This window comes from Vidua macroura, chromosome Z (genome assembly GCF_024509145.1).
Source record: "Vidua macroura isolate BioBank_ID:100142 chromosome Z, ASM2450914v1, whole genome shotgun sequence".
NCBI classification, from domain to species: domain Eukaryota; kingdom Metazoa; phylum Chordata; class Aves; order Passeriformes; family Viduidae; genus Vidua; species Vidua macroura.
The window spans coordinates 44,050,808-44,061,399 of record NC_071611.1 but is presented as its reverse complement, the minus strand read 5'-3'; positions in this window follow the sequence as shown (position 1 = coordinate 44,061,399).

The window sequence follows — 10,592 nt, the reverse complement described above, 5'->3', positions numbered from 1 at the left end:
GCAGCCAGGAGGCTACCACCAGTGGGAAAGCTAACAGGGAGAAATTTGGTGCTGAATGTCGGAGCATCAACAAGGATGAACCCAAATAATCTGGGCTCAAATGAGAACAGATATCTAAGCAAAACAGCATTGCAGCTGTGTACCCAGAGAGAGAGTCCAGGTAGCTGGGAAATCCACAGGAGAATGATGAAGAGTGAGTTTGGTAGGAAAGACGTGATGCACCCTGATGCCGCTCAGGATTTTGGAGCACAGCACTACACACTGGCATGCTGTGGGGCAGCAGAAGCACAGAAGACCTGGATGTTCCTGGGGCCATGCATGCTTAGTGCTGGGGGCAATGTCATTTTGGAAAGTCAGAGGGGAAGTCTGACTTGGAAAAGTTGATGGGTTACAGACATAGCTCAATTCCATGAAGAAGAAAGAGGGACTTTCAGCTTGAAAGCTCTTCCTCTGCAACCCCACTTCACCGTTCTCCACTTACAAGGGAGGCACATGGAAAGCCAGTAAAAGCATAGCACCGGGAGATATCAGAACTATACACTGCTGGATGGAGTTCTTGTCTTATTTTTGACAATGCTACACATACCTTATGGGTACATGGTGCATGAAGAGCACAGCATGGCACCTCTTTTTCAAGTGAAAAGCAGTTTAACTAGGTCCAAGATGGGTCCCTTGAGAAATTTCCACTGTGGCTTTCCAAGCTCAAATGTTTGGGAACTACAGGGTGATGCTTTCTGGAGCAGCCTTTGCAAAAGTTGTGACTGCATGAAAGCACACAGTGCAGACAGTCAGCTAATCTGTTGTCATCATGTGATGACAGGTAAGTGCCAATAATAATAACCCTATCCAGTGCTTTGCAGACTGAGCAGTGCTGGCTCTATCACATTATCAACAAGGTCACTCCTAGCCATAGTATTAGGGATTATTTCTTATTTGCATCACGCAAGGAAAAATCTTGCATTCAAAACATTTTGTTATAATTTTTGAAAATCCTTCCATTTCCAGTATTGTTGTCCCTCTTCTTCAGTAGTTGTCATCTAATGTATTAATGTTTAATAATTTCTGTGTTAAAGTCATTAAATTATACATAAGAATTCAAAATCAAACAGAAGAACTTGAATATTTCATGTTAAAACTAAATGCTTTATGATTGCTCATAGAGTGAAATTAATAAGGAGACTGTGCCAATGCTGTATAATTTACACTGTACTTAAGCAGAAAAACAGAAAGGCTCTAGGGCTTAGCTCTGTTTGAAGTTGTGCTTTCCTTTTCTTACCTGGCAGGATGGAAATGCTAGGGCAGAGCTAACCTCTACCCTCAATCAAAAGAGCTCCTATTTTTGTTTATTGTGAGTAAAATCAGTTTTAAGAACAGTTAACAGTAACAATCATCTGATCAGAGGCAAATAGTCACAGTGTTTTGTTTTTCTCTCTTTACTAACTATTTTGTCTGCTAATCTTCATGCTCTGCAGCCAGTCAGTATACCCTGACCCTACTAAAATGTAATGGCAAAAAGTCCAATAAACCTCCACACCTGAATTTCATGGTCAGTGTGGGCATAAATCTTTGGAACAAATCCACAGTCTGGAGGTATGGGAGGCCTACACATTGCTTAGCATAGCAGAACTCTGAACTCAGATAATGACTGCAGCACAGGTGACCACAAACACATCTGTTGATTTCTACCGCTTGCTCAAAAAATGGGGTTCTGCACTGAGCTAAGAGAGCTGCACTTATAATAGAGGTGTTAGTCAGAATTGCAGAGATTCAGACAGTTGCTGAAGTCTTCCCTGATGACAATTCATAACTAAACAAGCCGAGAGCAATAATGAGGGATAAGACTAAGAAGGGATGATCTTCATAAAGGAGGTAAAGCTGTCAAAGTACTGGAGGCGGCTAAAAGAGGAGTGTGACACAAAGTAATTCATTGCTTTTTCTGGAAAAGGGGAATTCACCTTCCAGATATGCTCATAAATTCCTGTGTGACTCAGTTACTTAGGCTTTATGTGCTTTGTTTTCCCTGTAGACGACATAGGGACAATAGCTCACAGAGAAGATACAACTTAATGTGTTCAGTTAGAACAAAAATAAAAGCACTAAGGGGCACAGATAAGCAAAGAATTACATATTCCAATGACACCAGTAATACCAGCAGGCAGAACAGTAACAGCAAAAACCACAGTAGCATTACACCATTCAAGGTGAGACAGTGCAAGGACTACAGAAATTTATCAGGCCTCAAGGTATACATGCTGAGGAAATATGGAATAAAAGTTGTACTTCAACAGGAGGTACCTGAACAGAAAAGAAGGGGTCATGGGCTTTTTTCCTCCCTTCTCATTTTAGCATCCTGTGGCAAAATCAGTGTTCCATGGAGTCAAATGAGAAACCTGAAAATCCCATTACTTGGTGCAGGATTTGGTTTTCTTCATCTTTTTAAAGCCATTTAGATGAGAGACAGAACAGAGTAAATTAACAGGGAAGTTTTTGGGGTTTGGCACCCCAATGAATCAACAAGTTTTTTCCCAAAATTCTCAATTTTCAGCTGATGAAAGCTGGTACATATTCTCTCTCTTTAGCATCTGAGTGATCTTTCTTTAACTTCTGGGAGCTGGGGTCAGTTGCTCCAACTGTGATTTCAGCAGAATTTTTAAGTCAAACTCCTTAAATGCTTGAATCAAGTGGATATTTAAACCCCTCAAATTCAAGGAATCAGCCTTGGTGAGTCAGAGAGAAAAGACTGTTCCTGTGATTGATCACATTAATGACTAAAAGCTTAAGTACACATTTGAACAAACAAAACTGTCCCCAGGGCTCATAAAACACCATGCCAGGTATTCTGCATTAAAGTCATACCAGTCTCTGAAAGCCAAGCAGTTTGGAAAATATTAGGATTAATGTTTATTGGTATTGAATATACGTAGCCAAAGCCTCTACCTTGAAGAGTTTACAGTTTAAATAGTATAGGCAGAACTGGCAGGCACACATGCAGCTCTGGCCCTGGTCTGCTCCTGGGAAGCTGAAGGAGAAGGGGAACCTCTCAGGCTCCTGGGCACAGAGGCAGATCACAGTGCAGTTGTGCTGGAGCTGATAGCTAATAGGATATTACAGACCCTTCTCTGTAATCATGAGAGGTTGGGCCCCAGACTGCACCATCAGCACATAGGAACCCTGCAGGACTTTTGCAGCTCCTTACACTTGGCAAAAGAGGCCCTGTCAGTCATGCTGCACACTGAACTAAGCATCAAGACACGTTTGATGATTCACAAGTGCAGCAAGAACTCAGAAGGCTGCAAAATACCTCCAGAGACTTGTTTGTGCCAGATTTCTTAAGTTTGAATTAGCTAAAGATGTGAATCAAATTGCTGTGTAATTTAAAAATGGGATTGAGCTTTTATGTCCATATTTTGAAAAGGGAATTATCTTGTATTGCCCTGGAAGCTACATGGAGGCCACCCTGCCTCTGAACTGGGAGGTCCACACCAGTCTTCAGTGCAGTGCAGCTCAGACTTACCTCATTTGAGGTATAGCTATCCAGTCAACCCTTTGTGGTGACATCAGACATGGGAGTGGGGCAACCTTGACTCACAGTGGAGCTCAGCCATTATGTTCATAAAAATTGTCTCCACTAAATGCCATTTTGGGTTCAAAGGACAACTCATCTTACCTTCCTGACTGAGTTTTGTCAAGCCCTAATAGAAACAAGAAACCAAATAAAAAGTGAGTAGGCAAGTCAGTGTAAACCAAGAGTGCCCACCATGACAGGCAGATATATATCCTGGGAAAAATGCAACAGTCCTCAGTCTTCACACGCATGGCAGTGTAAATGCTACAGCTGTGAGATCTAAGCACCAGATTGATTAGAAGTGTGACATCTCAAAATCCCCAGTTCCAATGCTTGTCAGCTGGATGGAGCCCAGTGCCCCAAGGACGGAGAAAGGCAGAGTAGCTCACTGAAGTAAAGCCATACTCCAAGAGGAACTGTTACAGATGGAGCTCCCAAGAAGACTGAAACTGGACCAGAAGCATGTCTTACTGGCTGACTCGGTCCTTCACAGAAGAGGTCTCCCATCTACATGCAAAAATTCCCTTTATATTGCCAAAGCCCAACATTTTGGTCTCTCAACCACCTTCACGGCACTCAGAGGGTTATGTACTCACCTGCAAGGGAACAAGCAGCTAGGGATTATGTACCTTGAGCAGCTACCTCTGTGGCTTCATGCCTCTCCTCAGTTCCCAAAGTTGGATGTTCAGACCCCAAAAAGGATCTAGTTAAAGATGGCCAAAAAACTAGCCTGAAAGGACTTTGGAGAGAGAAAGAAAGCAGCAGAAAACACAGCTCTGTAAGGTTTCAGTATACCAAGTCCCCATCATCTGCCTACATTTTGCCCACACACCATTTAATCAGCGTGCCAGGGAGCCTGGCTCTCTGCCAGTGGGAATGTGGATTCTGACAATTTGTCCAAAGTGCAGTCAGAAATTGCAGCTAAAAGGAAAGAGCACTTTATTTTTTAATTCTGCATGTGTATGTATATGGGCTTTTTTCCCCCATCAAACAATTACAATCTCTGACTGCTGCCCACACTGCAGTTGCCTAAGTAATGCAGCATGGGTATGGCTGTGGTAACAGGACTCGGTTTTACACCATTCTTGCTATCATTGGCTGGCTGCAAGGCCCCCACAAAACTGTCCCAGCAGCTAGACGTGGAAAATAGTCCTGTCCCAGGCACAGACCACTGCAAATTTATGCCAAGCTGAGCATCTCTTAACATCTTTATTACTCAGGTAATTATGCTGCTTATGGCATTGGCTCCATCCAGCCCTGTCTCAGTACTTGTACTTACAGGGTGCTCTGCACAGTTCAGCCCAGCATGGGATGGAAGAGGAAGCAGAGCACACCATGAGCTGAGTATCACACATGCACTTCTGACTGGACAGGAGCATTTTCCACACCTACCCTCACAGCAGCATCCCTGTCACCTTCTCGATCAAAATAATTTCTTCTCAAAGGAGAGGGCACATGTCTGTGCTGAAGACTGCACTCACAGCAAGTGTTCAGCAAGACACATCTTGGTTTACAAGTCCTGAATGGAATTACCCTGAAAAGAAGTGTACTTTTTTTATGCTGGACATTTGGGCAGAGGAGAGGGTTGCCCAAGCCCACTAAAAATATTCACCTTCCAAAGAGCTGATGGGGCACATCTACACTGCACTTCTGAATGAGGTAGAGTAGGAAGATGACTTCTGGCTGAACAAAAAACATTTTCTTGGAGAGAAGAAAGCAAACCATATCCATCCCCTTGAACCACTTATTTTGAACAATTGTAGAATAGTGATGGTAGAAAACAAGCTTCAGCTGCGTTTTGGGTTTTCTTTCTGTCCTTTCTGCAAAAACACACCCCATCCAGCAGACATCCAGCCCCAGGGATGCTGCTTTCTTCCAAGCTACCAGGTGCAGGAAGGAATATCTACCTTGGCTAACTCTGAGAATTCCACAACTGAAGGCCAGTGCACAGCGTGCTTTCCTGACCCATGGCAAGCCCTGGCAGTATTCAAAATGCCTCTGCAAGCAATGGGGAAATAAGAACAATTACAAAAAGTGCTTATTTCACACTCTTAGATCTTATGAATCACATACATCAACTATTAACTTACAAATCCATCATTTTACCTCTTTATATGACATATCACCACAGTGGAAATCTATCCCTCTGAAGCCTACCCTCTCACAGCAAGTTTTCCAGATACAGTCCTCCTGAAGGGAATTCCTGGCAGATTAGGCTGCAAATCAGCAATGCATCTGTAGGCGCCTGCACTCCTCCTTTCAGAAGGTTCCCTCTTCTTTTGTTCCTTTATCTGATTTTTTTGCTTTATTCATTACTGTTTATATTTCCTGGAACAACTTTTTTTGCCACTCTTGTGCCTCCCCTTCTCTGACCAGGTTCCTCCCCAAGACACACCCCTTGTTAGTTTATCTTCACTGGCCAAATTCAACAAAACCAGTCCCAAAGTCTGAACTTCCCGAGGTTGTTTTTGGGCAAACTCAGCCTTTTATTACACTCTGCCTGGGAAGAGGGGACAAAAACATCCCCACAAACTTCCAGTTAATAACAGCAACATATTACCTCCACATTCTCCAAGGCAAATAAGTCTACTTAGTCTTGATTCCTTTATCTGATCCCAGTTTAGCTCCTTGTCTTTGCATCTTATTGTGAGGAGCAAGCCATCCAAACAAAAACCTGCATCATTTATATACTGATTTATCCAAAAGCTAGCTGTGGAATGGGACCAGAAAAAATGTCCTAAAATAAATGTGCCCATGACACAGAAAACCTGGCAAGGTGGATAGCTGTTTTGCAGTAAATCATGTTTTCTAGGATGGCCCTTTTTCTGGGAGAAATAGTTAACATAGTGGCTGACATAATTTGAGAAACATCAATTTAGTAGCAAACATGGAAAGAAATAGATGCAATGTGCAATGACCTGAAAAATGAAAACCTGGGTTATCACTACGTGATTTCTCTTCCAGCTCTACCTTAAAAGCCACTGGGTATTTTTGCCCTTACCTTGTAGATTAGGAGGCCACTGCAGTACATCAGTGCTCTAATGGGTAAGAACTTTTTTCTCATTTCCAATCTAGAGATAATCATGACAATTTCAGACCAAACTGTGCATTACTTTGGGCTAAGTCTCTTTCTCATGCTACATTATTCATAAATACCCAAAAAATGTGTAGCTGCTGTAGACTGTAGAGGTTTCTCCTGCATACACAAAATAGCCTTTTCAGTCTTCCTTGATAATTATATTCTGTACTTGGAAACTTGAACTGAAAATGGACAATGAGGAGAATATAAATGCATTTGTCTTTCAGTTTGCACCTGTTCTGTCATTTTGTTCTAGCTCACTGCATTGTGAGAAACGTGACGTGACTAATGATTCCAGGTAGAAAAACACCAGAAAATGCTCAGCGTTGACTCTGTCAGCTAGGAAGAAATAATAAGAAAAGATGTGGTGAGCAGTACTGACATTAACATTCAGACACAGTTCAAACATTCATTTGTGCTTAGAGGAGGCATTTAATACATCTCTGTAAAATACTCCCATCCACCCTTACCAACACTTTGTTTAGTCTTTTCATTAAAAACATATTAATCCAGAAGCCTGCACTGGAAGAAAAGATCCCAAAGGCTTTGAAGCAACCAGGTTAGTACAACAGTGAAAAATCTGATACCCTAAGGCATAGTATGAAAAAAAACAAACAAACACACACAGAGAGCTATCTCAAGTGTGAAAGTCTTACCATTCATCTAAAGGCAACATGCTGAGGAAAAATATAAAGAAACAGTCACATCAACATAGTCAAACATTCACAGAAATCTTGGTAAGAAACAACATCTCTTCCTTACTATTGTTGCAAGTACAAGCTGCTAGCCCTGTTGTAAATCTCGGGCATGCCCCACCTGTGTTGAACACATCCTCTCCATCTGCTCTGTGACCCACTCTCCACACAGCAGACTAACTTCCCATGTTGAATTATGTCCAACCCAAGAACTGCAAGCACAACACTGTTTGCTGTGTGTTGTACAGAGTGCTTCTCCTTACTTTCAATAGGCATAGTTTCTTAACCACTCCCACCTCTGCCTTTTTACACTCCATCTTTTTTTACTGTCTGACTCTTCTGCCTTTCAGGGGTCCTTTCTTCCTATGTGCCATGTCAGCAGCAATTCCCAACCTCAACAGTGACCTCCTCATATAAATGTTGAGATCAACTCCCAATCATTTCTGAACAGCTGTTTGCTGCAGCTTCGCTCCTTTAATCCACATGCTGGTAAACCCATTTTAAATCAGTCAATTCTCTTGCTGTCTCTTCACAGCAAGCAGTGGTAGCTCTGCAGGCTACACACACTGACAAAGCTGGAAGGGGTGCCACTTCTTGTACAGGTGCAGAAGGAAAAGAGATGTGCTCCAGCTGCCTTCACACAGGACTAATGTGCACAAATTGCCACTGGCTCCATTGCTTACCCCAACTGCAGGTCAGATCCAGACTGTAAGGCAGACGGTACACATATGCTTGAGCTCAGGAAACCTTGAAACTACTGACTGCCAAGTGTCAGACATAGGACAGTCAGCCACTGAAAAGCCACCTTTTTGTTCCTACTTGTAGAAGTAACTGTCAGGGTTTAAATAAAAACATTCAGCTGCAGAACGTGAAATACATTTGATTTATTTCTTTCTAAAGTTTGTACATATACATATATCATTATACATATGTGAGATCCTTCAACAGGGTTGCTTGAGTTCAATGACAAAAATTATTGGGAAGCTTGCAGGCTCTTTGTTGCCTGTAAGCAACATTTATTCCAACTTATAAAAACACAGAGGAACAGAGTTATAGTAAGGAACATGGACACAAGAGAGAAGTCTACTTTATATCTCACAGTTTCAATACATCAAAGGCAAATTATTTGTCTGTATACTGTAGGCTTACTTTATCAGCAATGATAAAATAGAGGAAAATATTTATATACAGTCACCTCAAGTGAAAAATAAAGCAATGTAAACTTAAATTCCAAAATATTATTTTAAATGATATAATATCCCCAAAAGTCCTTCTTCCAAGGGGAAGAGGACTGATTAAGTGCCTTCATTAATCAGGAAATGATCATTCTAGTACCAGATACATGAAGCAGAATAAGGGAGGGCATCCTGTGATACCTGTAGAAAAGAGTGACAACTCTGCTTCAGGAAAGCATCTCTGTGTAAGCAAGTATATGTTTGAGTCCTTATGGACATCAGCAGCACATGGAAAAATCTTCCCTGAACCAGGGCTTGACTTAAGTCTGCACAGTTCTGACTCCATCCACCTAGCATGCTTTTCTGGCCATGCCTATTCCCAGGGACAAAACAGGGTGTTCTGGTGGTAGGATAGCGTCAAACCTGAGATGATGACCTCCCCAAGAGTCAGAACAGCAAGTTCCATGCTGCTGGAAAAGATTTAATGGCTACCTCAATGTTGTTGCTTCACAGCAGACCAAGAAGTTACCACAAAGTGGTGAGACTGGGACTGTCTCTAGTGTATTACATGAAAAGCACTCCAGCAATTCAGTGATGAGAGTAAACTGAATGCAAGGTTACCAAAAAGAAGGTTCCTACACGTCATAGAAGCGATTGGATACCACCCAGAGGAAAGGTCTTGTAAGGACTGTTATCAGGTCCTCTAAGGTTAGTTCTGCACACAAGAGATGTATAAGGTGTATGTACACGCATGTGCAAAATGTTTTTCTGCATCACCACTGCTGAGAGTTATGCTTCCCATTGGCTACCAAGCAACACTGACTGAAAATTCAGTCCTCTTTCTCAGCCTAAGGGAAAACAATAGAGCAACAGCTCAGGTGGAGGGTAAATGACACTTCTTAACCACGACTCTGAAACTGACAGTGCTCACCCGCATCTTCCCATCACCATGGAGGGCAGGAAAACCAAGGGAGAAGCCCAGTACTCGAAAAAAGATTACTGGACTACAGCTTGCCCAAAGCAAGGTGACAGGGTGGTATCCTTAATGGAATTCTGAGCTGCAGTTCACTCACGTCTCAGTTCTGCAAGGCGCAATCACTCTGGTTGTGGTCCAGTGCTAAGGCATAGTTTCACTATTGAAGTTGCTCAACTGCTTCAACCTAACTGCATGATAAAGAGTTTTACGACTCCAGGTAAGAATCATACGGTCAGCTTTTGCTCTCTTTCCAAGAATAATGCAGATCATGCTACTGTTGCCCTTACTAGAACACAAAAGGAAAACTCACCAGGTTTCCCTATCTAACCAGCAACTTGTTAAAAGGTTGTTCAATGCTCTCAAAAGAAACCTCTATGAGACATAAGAGATGCCCAAGACAGATATTTCAGCCCTGCTGTTCTTCTCTTCCCTACTGATGAGCCACTCTTCTGGAAATTTGAACAGTTGTAGAAAAAAAAAAACAAACAACTCACTACTGCTGTATCTGTAGGAGACATCACAGGCACCTGTCCTTCTTGGACACTTTGGACATGATGTCCCTTTGCTGAATTTTCACAGAGCAAGATCAACATTTTCAGAAGTAAAGCTGTGCATTAGATCCCCAGAGCATGATTTTCAGAAGAAGTCAGCATGGATGCTCCTTGTACAGGCATCAGTTGATATAAACAGGGAGAAAGTCAGCCCAGTGTTAAGCTAGCAGAAAATTCCACCCACTAGCTCTTGCTTAGACTCTCAAATACATGCCTTGCTTTCAACACGTAAAACAACAGGCAGCACCTGGTGGACAACACGTGAAAATCAAGGCAGCTCAAAGTATACCTTAAATCTGCAAAAGCTCTGATAGCTGTTTAACCTCATTTGAGAACAATTAGAACAACAAGCATCCTAACAATGTTTGCAGCTGCTGAAGTGCTTTGACCAAACAAGCCTCAGAAAACAGCATGTTCTGCAGTGCTGAGCCATAGAAGCCATACTTAGGAAATACACAAATCTATAGGCATCACTTAAACATGTTCACCAAGTAATGTAAGTCTCAGAGTGTACCTCACACAGAGGAGTGATTTTAAAGTTTTTCAACAGC